The following is a 16,025-nucleotide window of genomic DNA, read 5'->3' on the forward strand; positions in this document are numbered from 1 at the left end:
AACACTGTCATTCAATCACACTGTCTTCCTCACATCAGAGCGGAGTCCTAAATGTAAATATAACCTTATCCAGCCCATACACCTTACTGAACCCATAACCCTAACCGTACGTACCCTTGCCCCTGGGACTGATACCTCACAGTCAACATCGACAACACCCACAGCTCACCCTACACCTGCCACTCAATGTCGCCCTCACCCTCACATCAGAGCCAGATTCTCACTGTAATCATATTGCTCTCCTGCCCATGTGCATTAACAAACACTTAACTCTAACCCTATCCCTGTATTCTGTTCCTCACCCATCAGAATACCTTTCTTGTAGGCCCCACAAAATAGTGAATGAGCGACCGACTCTCGCCCTCGATCTCACATCACAGTCAGAACCTCAATGTAGCCGAAGCACAATCCTGACGTTACCTGTTTACAAACACAGAAACGTAAGCGTAGCCCTGGCACATGAACTTGACCGTCACGGTGAACATCGACATCACCCCGAGTTCACAATGTACGTGGCACTCAATGTCGACTTATCCCTCACATTGGAGGCAGATTCAGATTGTAATTGTAGCGGTATCCTGAACGTAAGCATTGCAAAACACTTACACCTCATTCTAGCCCAGGACTCGGCGCCGTTTTCCTCAGAATTCCTTTAAGGTAAGCCCCACCAAAGCAGAAACCTGAGATCCAATTTTGTATTCACCCTCACATCAGGGACCTCTCCTGACTCTAAGCGGAAACGTATCTCCCATGAACACATTCCCACATATTGAATCCTAACCCTAGCCCCGAATGATGTACCTGACCCTAACATGAATATCAAAGTCACCTGTGTCTCAAGGTAGCACTGTCATTCAATCTCACTGTCGCCCTCACATCACAGCTGACACCGAAGTGTGCTCATAAACCTATCCTATCCGGACACCTTACTGAAACCCTAGCCGTAAACCTTGCCTTGGCCGCTGGGTCAGAACCTCAGGGTCAAAATTGACATAACGCACACATCACCGATGTGCGCGCAATCTCGCCGTCACCCTCACATCACAGCCGGACGCTAACACGAATCAAATCCTTTCACCACGTACAACTTTCCAAACACCGAACAATAACCCTCGCACTGAATCTCGGTAAAGGCTCCTACCATGAACATGGACGTCAACCTGGTGTCACTATAACACTGTCATTCAATTATGCTGTGTAGCTCACATCAGAACCGAGTCCTAAATGGAAACAGAACCGTATCATGCCTACACATCTCACTTAACACTTAACCCTACCCCTAGCTCTGGCCCCTGGACCTGACACGTCAGGGACAACATTGACAAACCCCACCGCTCCACATATACCTGACACTCAATCTCGCCCTCACCCTCAGACCAGAGACAGAACCTCACTGTAAAAGTAGCACTCTCCTACCCATACCGATTACCGAACATCTAACCCTAACCGTAGACTTGGAGTGTGCATGGGAACCATCAGAATGCTTTAAGGGTCATCCCCACAAAATCATAAACCTAAGACACAATCTCCCACTCACCCTCCCATTACAGTCGAAACGTAACTCGAACTGAAACACTATCACCAACGAACACCATCCCAAACACCAAACACTAACCCTAGCCATGACTCTTGGAACAGACGCCTACCGTGAATATCAACGTCACCCGTGTCTCAACGTAACACTGTCATTCAATCTCACGGTTGCCCTCATATCTCAGCCGACCCCTAAATGTACAGATAACCCCATCCTGTCAGTACACATTGCTGAACCCTGAACCCTAGCCCTTGCACGGCTGCCAGGATCGGAACCTCACGGTCAGCATCGACACAACCGACACGTCACCGCGATGCTGTCACTCAATCTCTCCCTCACCCTCATATCAGAAAAAGCACCTCACTGCAGAAATAACACTATCCTGCCCATACCCTTTACAGAACATGTAACCCTAACCCTAGGCTTGGACTGTGCACGGGACTCATCAGAATGCTTTAATCGTCAGCTCCACAAAATCGTACACCCGAGACCCACTATCGCACTCACCCTAACATTACAGACGGACCCTAAGTCGAAACGAAACCCTATCACCAAGGTACACCTTCTCAAACACCGAACCCTAACCCTAGCCCTGACTATGGGACCGGACCCCTTCCATGAATATCGTCGTCGCACATATCTCACTGTAACACTGTCATTCAATCACACTGTCTCCCTCATATCAGAGCGGAGTCCTAAATGTAAACATAACCTTATCCAGCCATACACCTTACTGAACCCATAACCCTAACCGTACGTACCCTTGCCCCTGGGACTGATACCTCACAGTCAACATCGACAACACCCACAGCTCACCCTACACCTGTCACACAATGTCGCCCTCACTCTCACATCAGAGCCAGATTCTCACTGTAATCATATTGCTCTCCCGCCCATGTGCATTAACAAACACTTAACTCTAACCCTAGCCCTGTATTCTGTGCCTCACCGATCAGAATACCTTTCTTGTAGGCCCCACAAAATAGTAAATGAGCGACCGACTCTCGCCCTCGATCTCACATCACAGTCAGAACCTCACTGTAACTGAAGCACAATCCTGACGTTACCTGTTTACAAACACAGAAACGTAAGCGTAGCCCTGGCACATGAACTTGACCGTCACGGTGAACACGGACATCACCCCGAGTTCACAATGTACGTGGCACTCAATGTCGACTTATCCCTCACATTGGAGGCAGATTCAGATTGTAATTGTTGCGGTATCCTGAACGTAAGCATTGCAAAACAATTACACCTAATTCTAGCCCAGGACTCGGTGCCGTTTTCCTCAGAATTCCTTTAAGGTAAGCCCCACCAAAGCAGAAACCTGAGATCCAATTTTGTATTCACCCTCACATCAGGGACCTCTCCTGACTCTAAGCGGAACCGTATCTCCCATGAACACATTCCCACATATTGAATCCTAACCCTAGCCCCGAATGATGTACCTGACCCTAACATGAATATCAAAGTCACCTGTGTCTCAAGGTAGCACTGTCATTCAATCTCACTGTCGCCCTCACATCACAGCTGACACCGAAGTGTGCTCATAAACCTATCCTATCCGGACACCTTACTGAAACCCTAGCCGTAAACCTTGCCATGGCTGCTGGGTCAGAACCTCACGGTCAAAATCGACATAACGCACACATCACCGAAAAAGTGCGCGCAATCTCGCCGTCACCCTCACATCACAGCCGGACGCTAACACGAATCAAATCCTTTCACCCACGTACAACTTTCCAAACACCGAACAATAACCCTCGCACTGAATCTCGGTAAAGGCTCCTACCATGAACATCGACGTCACCCTGGTGTCACTGTAACACTGTCATTCAATCATGCTGTGTAGCTCACATCAGAACCGAGTCCTAAATGGAAACAGAACCGTATCATGCCTACACATCTCACTGAACACTTAACCCTACCCCTAGCTCTGGCCCCTGGACCTGACACGTCAGGGACAACATTGACAAACCCCACCGCTCCACATATACCTGACACTCAATCTCGCCCTCACCCTCAGACCAGAGACAGAACCTCACTGTAACAGTAGCACTCTCCTACCCATACCGATTACTGAACATCTAACCCTAACCGTAGACTTGGAGTGTGCATGGGAACCATCAGAATGCTTTAAGGGTCAGCCCCACAAAATCATAAACCTAAGACCCAATCTCCCACTCACCCTCCCATTACAGTCGAAACGTAACTCGAACTGAAACACTATCACCAACGTACACCATCCCAAACACCGAACACTAACCCTAGCCCTGACTCTTGGAACAGACGCCTACCGTGAATATCAACGTCACCCGTGTCTCAACGTAACACTGTCATTCAATCTCACGGTTGCCCTCATATCTCAGCCGACCCCTAAATGTACTGATAACCCCATCCTGTCAGTACACATTGCTGAACCCTGAACCCTAGCCCTTGCACGGCTGCCAGGATCGGAACCTCACGGTCAGCATCGACACAACCGACACGTCACCGCGATGCTGTCACTCAATCTCTCCCTCACCCTCATATCAGAAAAAGCACCGCACTGCAGAAATAACACTATCCTGCCCATACCCTTTACAGAACATGTAACCCTTACCCTAGGCTTGGACTGTGCACGGGACCCATCAGAATGCTTTAATCGTCAGCTCCACAAAATCGTACACCCGAGACCCAATATCGCACTCACCCTAACATTACAGACGGACGCTAACTCGAAACGAAACCCTATCACCAAGGTACACCTTCTCAAACACCGAACCCTAACCCTAGCCCTGACTATGGGACCGGACCCCTTCCATGAATATCGTCGTCGCACATATCTCACTGTAACACTGTCATTCAATCACACTGTCTCCCTCACATCAGAGCGGAGTCCTAAATGTAAACATAACCTTATCCAGCCCATACACCTTACTGAACCCATAACCCTAACCGTACGTACCATTGCCCCTGGGACTGATACCTCACAGTCAACATCGACAACACCCACAGCTCACCCTACACCTGCCACTCAATGTCGCCCTCACCCTCACATCAGAGCCAGATTCTCACTGTAATCATATTGCTCTCCTGCCCATGTGCATTAACAAACACTTAACTCTAACCCTAGCCCTGTATTCTGTTCCTCACCCATCAGAATTCCTTTCTGTAGGCCCCACAAAATAGTGAATGAGCGACCGACTCTCGCCCTCGATCTCACATCACAGTCAGAACCTCACTGTAGCCGAAGCACAATCCTGACGTTACCTGTTTACAAACACAGAAACGTAAGCGTAGCCCTGGCACATGAACTTGACCGTCACGGTGAACACCGACATCACCCCGAGTTCACAATGTACGTGGCACTGAACGTCGACTTATCCCTCACATTGGAGGCAGATTCAGATTGTAATTGTTGCGGTATCCTGAACGTAAGCATTGCAAAACACTTACACCTAATTCTAGCCCAGGACTCGGTGCCGTTTTCCTCAGAATTCCTTTAAGGTAAGCCCCACCAAAGCAGAAACCTGAGATCCAATTTTGCATTCACCCTCACATCAGGGACCTCTCCTGACTCTAAGCGGAACCGTATCTCCCATGAACACATTCCCACATATTGAATCCTAACCCTAGCCCCGAATGATGTACCTGACCCTAACATGAATATCAAAGTCACCTGTGTCTCAAGGTAGCACTGTCATTCAATCTCACTGTCGCCCTCACATCACAGCTGACACCGAAGTGTGCTCATAAACCTATCCTATCCGGACACCTTACTGAAACCCTAGGGGTAAACCTTGCCATGGCTGCTGGGTCAGAACCTCACGGTCAAAATCGACATAACGCACACAGCACCGAAAAAGTGCGCGCAATCTCGCCGTCACCCTCACATCACAGCCGGACGCTATCATGAATGAAATCCTTTCACCCACGTACAACTTTCCAAACACCGAACAATAACCCTCGCACTGAATCTCGGTAAAGGCTCCTACCATGAACATCGACGTCACCCTGGTGTCACTGTAACACTGTCATTCAATCATGCTGTGTAGCTCACATCAGAACCGAGTCCTAAATGGAAACAGAACCGTATCATGCCTACACATCTCACTGAACACTTAACCCTACCCCTAGCTATCCCCCCTGGACCTGACACATCAGGGACAACATTGACAAACCACACCGCTCCACATATACCTGACACTCAATCTCGCCCTCACCCTCAGACCAGAGACAGAACCTCACTGTAACAGTAGCACTCTCCTACCAATACCGATTACTGAACATCTAACCCTAACCGTAGACTTGGAGTGTGCATGGGAACCATCAGAATGCTTTAAGGGTCAGCCCCACAAAATCATAAACCTAAGACCAAATCTCCCACTCACCCTCCCATTACAGTCGAAACGTAACTCGAACTGAAACACTATCACCAACGTACACCATCCCAAACACCGAACACTAACCCTAGCCCTGACTCTTGGAACCGACGCCTACCGTGAATATCAACGTCCCCCGTGTCTCAACGTAACACTGTCATTCAATCTCACGGTTGCCCTCATATCTCAGCCGACCCCTAAATGTACTGATAACCCCATCCTGTCAGTACACATTGCTGAACCCTGAACCCTAGCCGTTGCACGGCTGCCAGGATCGGAACCTCACGGTCAGCATCGACACAACCGACACGTCACCGCGATGCTGTCACTCAATCTCTCCCTCACCCTCATATCAGAAAAAGCACCGCACTGCAGAAATAACACTATCCTGCCCATACCCTTTACAGAACATGTAACCCTTACCCTAGGCTTGGACTGTGCACGGGACCCATCAGAATGCTTTAATCGTCAGCTCCACAAAATCGTACACCCGAGACCCAATATCGCACTCACCCTAACATTACAGACGGACGCTAACTCGAAACGAAACCCTATCACCAAGGTACACCTTCTCAAACACCGAACCCTAACCCTAGCCCTGACTATGGGACCGGACCCCTTCCATGAATATCGTCGTCGCACATATCTCACTGTAACACTGTCATTCAATCACACTGTCTCCCTCACATCAGAGCGGAGTCCTAAATGTAAACATAACCTTATCCAGCCCATACACCTTACTGAACCCATAACCCTAACCGTACGTACCATTGCCCCTGGGACTGATACCTCACAGTCAACATCGACAACACCCACAGCTCACCCTACACCTGCCACTCAATGTCGCCCTCACCCTCACATCAGAGCCAGATTCTCACTGTAATCATATTGCTCTCCTGCCCATATGCATTAACAAACACTTAGCTCTATCCCTAGCCATGTATTCTGTTCCTCACCCATCAGAATACCTTTCTTGTAGGCCCCACAAAATAGTGAATGAGCGACCGACTCTCGCCCTCGATCTCACATCACAGTCAGAACCTCACTGTAGCCGAAGCACAATCCTGACGTTACCTGTTTACAAACACAGAAACGTAAGCGTAGCCCTGGCACATGAACTTGACCGTCACGGTGAACACCGACATCACCCCGAGTTCACAATGTACGTGGCACTCAATGTCGACTTATCCCTCACATTGGAGGCAGATTCAGATTGTAATTGTTGCGGTATCCTGAACGTAAGCATTGCAAAACACTTACACCTAATTCTAGCCCAGGACTCGGTGCCGTTTTCCTCAGAATTCCTTCAAGGTAAGCCCCACCAAAGCAGAAACCTGAGATACAATTTTGTATTCACCCTCACATCAGGGACCTCTCCTGACTCTAAGCGGAACCGTATCTCCCATGAACACATTCCCACATATTGAATCCTAACCCTAGCCCCGAATGATGTACCTGACCCTAACATGAATATCAAAGTCACCTGTGTCTCAAGGTAGCACTGTCATTCAATCTCACTGTCGCCCTCACATCACAGCTGACACCGAAGTGTGCTCATAAACCTATCCTATCCGGACACCTTACTGAAACCCTAGCCGTAAACCTTGCCATGGCTGCTGGGTCAGAACCTCACGGTCAAAATCGACATAACGCACACATCACCGAAAAAGTGCGCGCAATCTCGCCGTCACCCTCACATCACAGCCGGACGCTATCATGAATGAAATCCTTTCACCCACGTACAACTTTCCAAACACCGAACAATAACCCTCGCACTGAATCTCGGTAAAGGCTCCTACCATGAACATCGACGTCACCCTGGTGTCACTGTAACACTGTCATTCAATCATGCTGTGTAGCTCACATCAGAACCGAGTCCTAAATGGAAACAGAACCGTATCATGCCTACACATCTCACTGAACACTTAACCCTACCCCTAGCTATGGCCCCTGGACCTGACACATCAGGGACAACATTGACAAACCCCACCGCTCCACATATACCTGACACTCAATCTCGCCCTCACCCTCAGACCAGAGACAGAACCTCACTGTAACAGTAGCACTCTCCTACCCATACCGATTACTGAACATCTAACCCTAACCGTAGACTTGGAGTGTGCATGGGAACCATCAGAATGCTTTAAGGGTCAGCCCCACAAAATCATAAACCTAAGACCCAATCTCCCACTCACCCTCCCATTACAGTCGAAACGTAACTCGAACTGAAACACTATCACCAACGTACACCATCCCAAACACCGAACACTAACCCTAGCCCTGACTCTTGGAACAGACGCCTACCGTGAATATCAACGTCACCCGTGTCTCAACGTAACACTGTCATTCAATCTCACGGTTGCCCTCATATCTCAGCCGACCCCTAAATGTACTGATAACCCCATCCTGTCAGTACACATTGCTGAACCCTGAACCCTAGCCCTTGCACGGCTGCCAGGATCGGAACCTCACGGTCAGCATCGACACAACCGACACGTCACCGCGATGCTGTCACTCAATCTCTCCCTCACCCTCATATCAGAAAAAGCACTGCACTGCAGAAATAACACTATCCTGCCCATACCCTTTACAGAACATGTAACCCTAACCCTAGGCTTGGACTGTGCACGGGACCCATCAGAATGCTTTAATCGTCAGCTCCACAAAATCGTACACCCGAGACCCAATATCGCACTCACCCTAACATTACAGACGGACCCTAACTCGAAACGAAACCCTATCACCAAGGTACACCTTCTCAAACACCGAACCCTAACCCTAGCCCTGACTATGGGACCGGACCCCTTCCATGAATATCGTCGTCGCACATATCTCACTGTAACACTGTCATTCAATCACACTGTCTCCCTCACATCAGAGCGGAGTCCTAAATGTAAACATAACCTTATCCAGCCCATACACCTTACTGAACCCATAACCCTAACCGTACGTACCATTGCCACTGGGACTGATACCTCACAGTCAACATCGACAACACCCACAGCTCACCCTACACCTGCCACTCAATGTCGCCCTCACCCTCACATCAGAGCCAGATTCTCACTGTAATCATATTGCTCTCCTGCCCATATGCATTAACAAACACTTAACTCTATCCCTAGCCATGTATTCTGTTCCTCACCCATCAGAATACCTTTCTTGTAGGCCCCACAAAATAGTGAATGAGCGACCGACTCTCGCCCTCGATCTCACATCACAGTCAGAACCTCACTGTAGCCGAAGCACAATCCTGACGTTACCTGTTTACAAACACAGAAACGTAAGCGTAGCCCTGGCACATGAACTTGACCGTCACGGTGAACACCGACATCACCCCGAGTTCACAATGTACGTGGCACTCAATGTCGACTTATCCCTCACATTGGAGGCAGATTCAGATTGTAATTGTTGCGGTATCCTGAACGTAAGCATTGCAAAACACTTCCTAATTCTAGCCCAGGACTCGGTGCCGTTTTCCTCAGAATTCCTTCAAGGTAAGCCCCACCAAAGCAGAAACCTGAGATCCAATTTTGTATTCACCCTCACATCAGGGACCTCTCCTGACTCTAAGCGGAACCGTATCTCCCATGAACACATTCCCACATATTGAATCCTAACCCTAGCCCCGAATGATGTACCTGACCCTAACATGAATATCAAAGTCACCTGTGTCTCAAGGTAGCACTGTCATTCAATCTCACTGTCGCCCTCACATCACAGCTGACACCGAAGTGTGCTCATAAACCTATCCTATCCGGACACCTTACTGAAACCCTAGCCGTAAACCTTGCCATGGCTGCTGGGTCAGAACCTCACGGTCAAAATCGACATAACGCACACATCACCGAAAAAGTGCGCGCAATCTCGCCGTCACCCTCACATCACAGCCGGACGCTATCATGAATGAAATCCTTTCACCCACGTACAACTTTCCAAACACCGAACAATAACCCTCGCACTGAATCTCGGTAAAGGCTCCTACCATGAACATCGACGTCACCCTGGTGTCACTGTAACACTGTCATTCAATCATGCTGTGTAGCTCACATCAAAACCGAGTCCTAAATGGAAACAGAACCGTATCATGCCTACACATCTCACTGAACACTTAACCCTACCCCTAGCTCTGGCCCCTGGACCTGACACGTCAGGGACAACATTGACAAACCCCACCGCTCCACATATACCTGACACTCAATCTCGCCCTCACCCTCAGACCAGAGACAGAACCTCACTGTAAAAGTAGCACTCTCCTACCCATACCGATTACCGAACATCTAACCCTAACCGTAGACTTGGAGTGTGCATGGGAACCATCAGAATGCTTTAAGGGTCAGCCCCACAAAATCATAAACCTAAGACCCAATCTCCCACTCACCCTCCCATTACAGTCGAAACGTAACTCGAACTGAAACACTATCACCAACGTACACCATCCCAAACACCGAACACTAACCCTAGCCCTGACTCTTGGAACAGACGCCTACCGTGAATATCAACGTCACCCGTGTCTCAACGTAACACTGTCATTCAATCTCACAGTTGCCCTCATATCTCAGCCGACCCCTAAATGTACTGATAACCCCATCCTGTCAGTACACATTGCTGAACCCTGAACCCTAGCCCTTGCACGGCTGCCAGGATCGGAACCTCACGGTCAGCATCGACACAACCGACACGTCACCGCGATGCTGTCACTCTATCTCTCCCTCACCCTCATATCAGAAAAAGCACCTCACTGCAGAAATAACACTATCCTGCCCATACCCTTTACAGAACATGTAACCCTAACCCTAGGCTTGGACTGTGCACGGGACCCATCAGAATGCTTTAATCGTCAGCTCCACAAAATCGTACACCCGAGACCCAATATCGCACTCACCCTAACATTACAGACGGACCCTAACTCGAAACGAAACCCTATCACCAAGGTACACCTTCTCAAACACCGAACCCTAACCCTAGCCCTGACTATGGGACCGGACCCCTTCCATGAATATCGTCGTCGCACATATCTCACTGTAACACTGTCATTCAATCACACTGTCTCCCTCACATCAGAGCGGAGTCCTAAATGTAAACATAACCTTATCCAGCCCATACACCTTACTGAACCCATAACCCTAACCGTACGTACCCTTGCCCCTGGGACTGATACCTCACAGTCAACATCGACAACACCCACAGCTCACCCTACACCTGCCACTCAATGTCGCCCTCACCCTCACATCAGAGCCAGATTCTCACTGTAATCATATTGCTCTCCTGCCCATATGCATTAACAAACACTTAACTCTAACCCTAGCCCTGTATTCTGTTCCTCACCCATCAGAATACCTTTCTTGTAGGCCCCACAAAATAGTGAATGAGCGACCGACTCTCGCCCTCGATCTCACATCACAGTCAGAACCTCACTGTAGCCGAAGCACAATCCTGACGTTACCTGTTTACAAACACAGAAACGTAAGCGTAGCCCTGGCACATGAACTTGACCGTCACGGTGAACACCGACATCACCCCGAGTTCACAATGTACGTGGCACTCAATGTCGACTTATCCCTCACATTGGAGGCAGATTCAGATTGTAATTGTTGCGGTATCCTGAACGTAAGCATTGCAAAACACTTCCTAATTCTAGCCCAGGACTCGGTGCCGTTTTCCTCAGAATTCCTTTAAGGTAAGCCCCACCAAAGCAGAAACCTGAGATCCAATTTTGTATTCACCCTCACATCAGGGACCTCTCCTGACTCTAAGCGGAACCGTATCTCCCATGAACACATTCCCACATATTGAATCCTAACCCTAGCCCCGAATGATGTACCTGACCCTAACATGAATATCAAAGTCACCTGTGTCTCAAGGTAGCACTGTCATTCAATCTCACTGTCGCCCTCACATCACAGCTGACACCGAAGTGTGCTCATAAACCTATCCTATCCGGACACCTTACTGAAACCCTAGCCGTAAACCTTGCCATGGCTGCTGGGTCAGAACCTCACGGTCAAAATCGACATAACGCACACATCACCGAAAAAGTGCGCGCAATCTCGCCGTCACCCTCACATCACAGCCGGACGCTATCATGAATGAAATCCTTTCACCCACGTACAACTTTCCAAACACCGAACAATAACCGTCGCACTGAATCTCGGTAAAGGCTCCTACCATGAACATCGACGTCACCCTGGTGTCACTGTAACACTGTCATTCAATCATGCTGTGTAGCTCACATTAGAACCGAGTCCTAAATGGAAACAGAACCGTATCATGCCTACACATCTCACTGAACACTTAACCATACCCCTAGCTCTGGCCCCTGGACCTGACACGTCAGGGACAACATTGACAAACCCCACCGCTCCACATATACCTGACACTCAATCTCGCCCTCACCCTCAGACCAGAGACAGAACCTCACTGTAAAAGTAGCACTCTCCTACCCATACCGATTACCGAACATCTAACCCTAACTGTAGACTTGGAGTGTGCATGGGAACCATCAGAATGCTTTAAGGGTCAGACCCACAAAATCATAAACCTAAGAACCAATCTCCCACTCACCCTACCATTACAGTCGAAACGTAACTCGAACTGAAACACTATCACCAACGTACACCATCCCAAACACGGAACTCTAAACCTAGCCCTGACTCTTGGAACAGACGCCTACCGTGAATATCAACGTCACCCGTGTCTCAACGTAACACTGTCATTCAATCTCACGGTTGCCCTCATATCTCAGCCGACCCCTAAATGTACTGATAACCCCATCCTGTCAGTACACATTGCTGAACCCTGAACCCTAGCCCTTGCACGGCTGCCAGGATCGGAACCTCACGGTCAGCATCGACACAACCGACACGTCACCGCGATGCTGTCACTCAATCTCTCCCTCACCCTCATATCAGAAAAAGCACCTCACTGCAGAAATAACACTATCCTGCCCATTCCCTTTACAGAACATGTAACCCTAACCCTAGGCTTGGACTGTGCACGGGACCCATCAGAATGCTTTAATCGTCAGCTCCACAAAATCGTACACCCGAGACCCAATATCGCACTCACCCTAACATTACAGACGGACCCTAACTCGAAACGAAACCCTATCACCAACGTACACCTTCTCAAACACCGAACCCTAACCCTAGCCCTGACTATGGGACCAGACCCCTTCCATGAATATCGTCGTCGCACATATCTCACTGTAACACTGTCATTCAATCACACTGTCTCCCTCACATCAGAGCGGAGTCCTAAATGTAAACATAACCTTATCCAGCCCATACACCTTACTGAACCCATAACCCTAACCGTACGTACCATTGCCCCTGGGACTGATACCTCACAGTCAACATCGACAACACCCACAGCTCACCCTACACCTGCCACTCAATGACGCCCTCACCCTCACATCAGAGCCAGATTCTCACTGTAATCATATTGCTCTCCTGCCCATATGCAATAACAAACACTTAACTCTATCCCTAGCCATGTATTCTGTTCCTCACCCATCATAATAACTTTCTTGTAGGCCCCACAAAATAGTGAATGAGCGACCGACTCTCGGCCTCGATCTCACATCACAGTCAGAACCTCACTGTAGCCGAAGCACAATCCTGACGTTACCTGTTTACAAACAGAGAAAAGTAAGCGTAGCCCTGGCACATGAACTTGACCATCACGGTGAACACCGACATCACCCCGAGTTCACAATGTACGTGGCACTCAATGTCGACTTATCCCTCACATTGGAGGCAGATTCAAATTGTAATTGTTGCGGTATCCTGAACGTAAGCATTGCAAAACACTTACACCTAATTCTAGCCCAGGACTCGGCGCCGTTTTCCTCAGAATTCCTTTAAGGTAAGCCCCACCAAAGCAGAAACCTGAGATCCAATTTTGTATTCACCCTCACATCAGGGACCTCTCCTGACTCTAAGCGGAACCGTATCTCCCATGAACACATTCCCACATATTGAATCCTAACCCTAGCCCCGAATGATGTACCTGACCCTAACATGAATATCAAAGTCACCTGTGTCTCAAGGTAGCACTGTCATTCAATCTCACTGTCGCCCTCACATCACAGCTGACACCGAAGTGTGCTCATAAACCTATCCTATCCGGACACTTTACTGAAACCCTAGCCGTAAACCTTGCCATGGCTGCTGGGTCAGAACCTCACGATCAAAATCGACATAACGCACACATCACCGAAAAAGTGCGCGCAATCTCGCCGTCACCCTCACATCACAGCCGGACGCTAACACGAATCAAATCCTTTCACCCACGTACAACTTTCCAAACACCGAACAATAACCCTCGCACTGAATCTCGGTAAAGGCTCCTACCATGAACATCGACGTCACCCTGGTGTCACTGTAACACTGTCATTCAATCATGCTGTGTAGCTCACATCAGAACCGAGTCCTAAATGGAAACAGAACCGTATCATGCCTACACATCTCACTGAACACTTAACCCTACCCCTAGCTCTGGCCCCTGGACCTGACACGTCAGGGACAACATTGACAAACCCCACCGCTCCACATATACCTGACACTCAATCTCGCCCTCACCCTCAGACCAGAGACAGAACCTCACTGTAAAAGTAGCACTCTCCTACTCATACCGATTACCGAACATCTAACCCTAAACGTAGACTTGGAGTGTGCATGGGAACCACCAGAATGCTTTAAGGGTCAGCCCCACAAAATCATAAACCTAAGACCCAATCTCACACTCACCCTCCCATTACAGTCGAAACGTAACTCGAACTGAAACACTATCACCAACGTACACCATCCCAAACACCGAACACTAACCCTAGCCCTGACTCTTGGAACAGACGCCTACCGTGAATATCAACGTCACCCGTGTCTCAACGTAATACTGTCATTCAATCTCACTGTTGCCCTCATATCTCAGCCGACCCCTAAATGTACTGATAACCCCATCCTGTCAGTACACATTGCTGAACCCTGAACCCTAGCCCTTGCACGGTTGCCAGGATCGGAACCTCACGGTCAGCATCGACACAACCGACACGTCACCGCGATGCTGTCACTCAATCTCTCCCTCCCCCTCATATCAGAAAAAGCACCTCACTGCAGAAATAAGACTATCCTGCCCATACCCTTTACAGAACATGTAACCCTAACCCTAGGCTTGGACTGTGCACGGGACCCATCAGAATGCTTTAATCGTCAGCTCCACAAAATCGTACACCCGAGACCCAATATCGCACTCACCCTAATATTACAGACGGACCCTAACTAGAAACGAAACCCTATCACCAAGGTACACCTTCTCAAACACCGAACCCTAACCCTAGCCCTGACTATGGGACCGGACCCCTTCCATGAATATCGTCGTCGCACATATCTCACTGTAACACTGTCATTCAATCACACTGTCTCCCTCACATCAGAGCGGAGTCCTAAATGTAAACATAAACTTATCCAGCCCATACACCTTACTGAACCCATAACCCTAAACGTACGTACCCTTGCCCCTGGGACTGATACCTCACAGTCAACATCGACAACACCCACAGCTCACCCAAACCTGCCACTCAATGTCACCCTCACCCTCACATCAGAGCCAGATTCTCACTGTAATCATATTGCTCTCCTGCCCATGTGCATTAACAAACACTTAACTCTAACCCTAGCCCTGTATTCTGTTCCTCACCCATTAGAATACCTTTCTTGTAGGCCCCACAAAATAGTGAATGAAGGATCGACACTCGCCCTCGATCTCACATCACAGTCAGAACCTCAATGTAGCCGAAGCACAATCCTGACGTTACCTGTTTACAAACACAGAAACGTAAGCGTAGCCCTGGCACATGAACTTGACCGTCACGGTGAACACCGACATCACCCCGAGTTCACAATGTACGTGGCACTCAATGTCGACTTATCCCTCACATTGGAGGCAGATTCAGATTGTAATTGTTGCGGTATCCTGAACGTAAGCATTTTACACGTTGACTGTGAGGTATCAGTCCCAGGGGCAAGGGTACGTACGTTTAGGGTTATGGGTTCAGTAAGGTGTATGGGCTGGATAAGGTTATGGTTACATTTAGGACTCCGCTCTGATGTGAGGGAGACAGTGTGATTGAA

The sequence above is a fragment of the Manis javanica genome, chromosome 1 (assembly GCF_040802235.1).
Source record: "Manis javanica isolate MJ-LG chromosome 1, MJ_LKY, whole genome shotgun sequence".
Taxonomy (NCBI): Eukaryota; Metazoa; Chordata; class Mammalia; order Pholidota; family Manidae; genus Manis; species Manis javanica.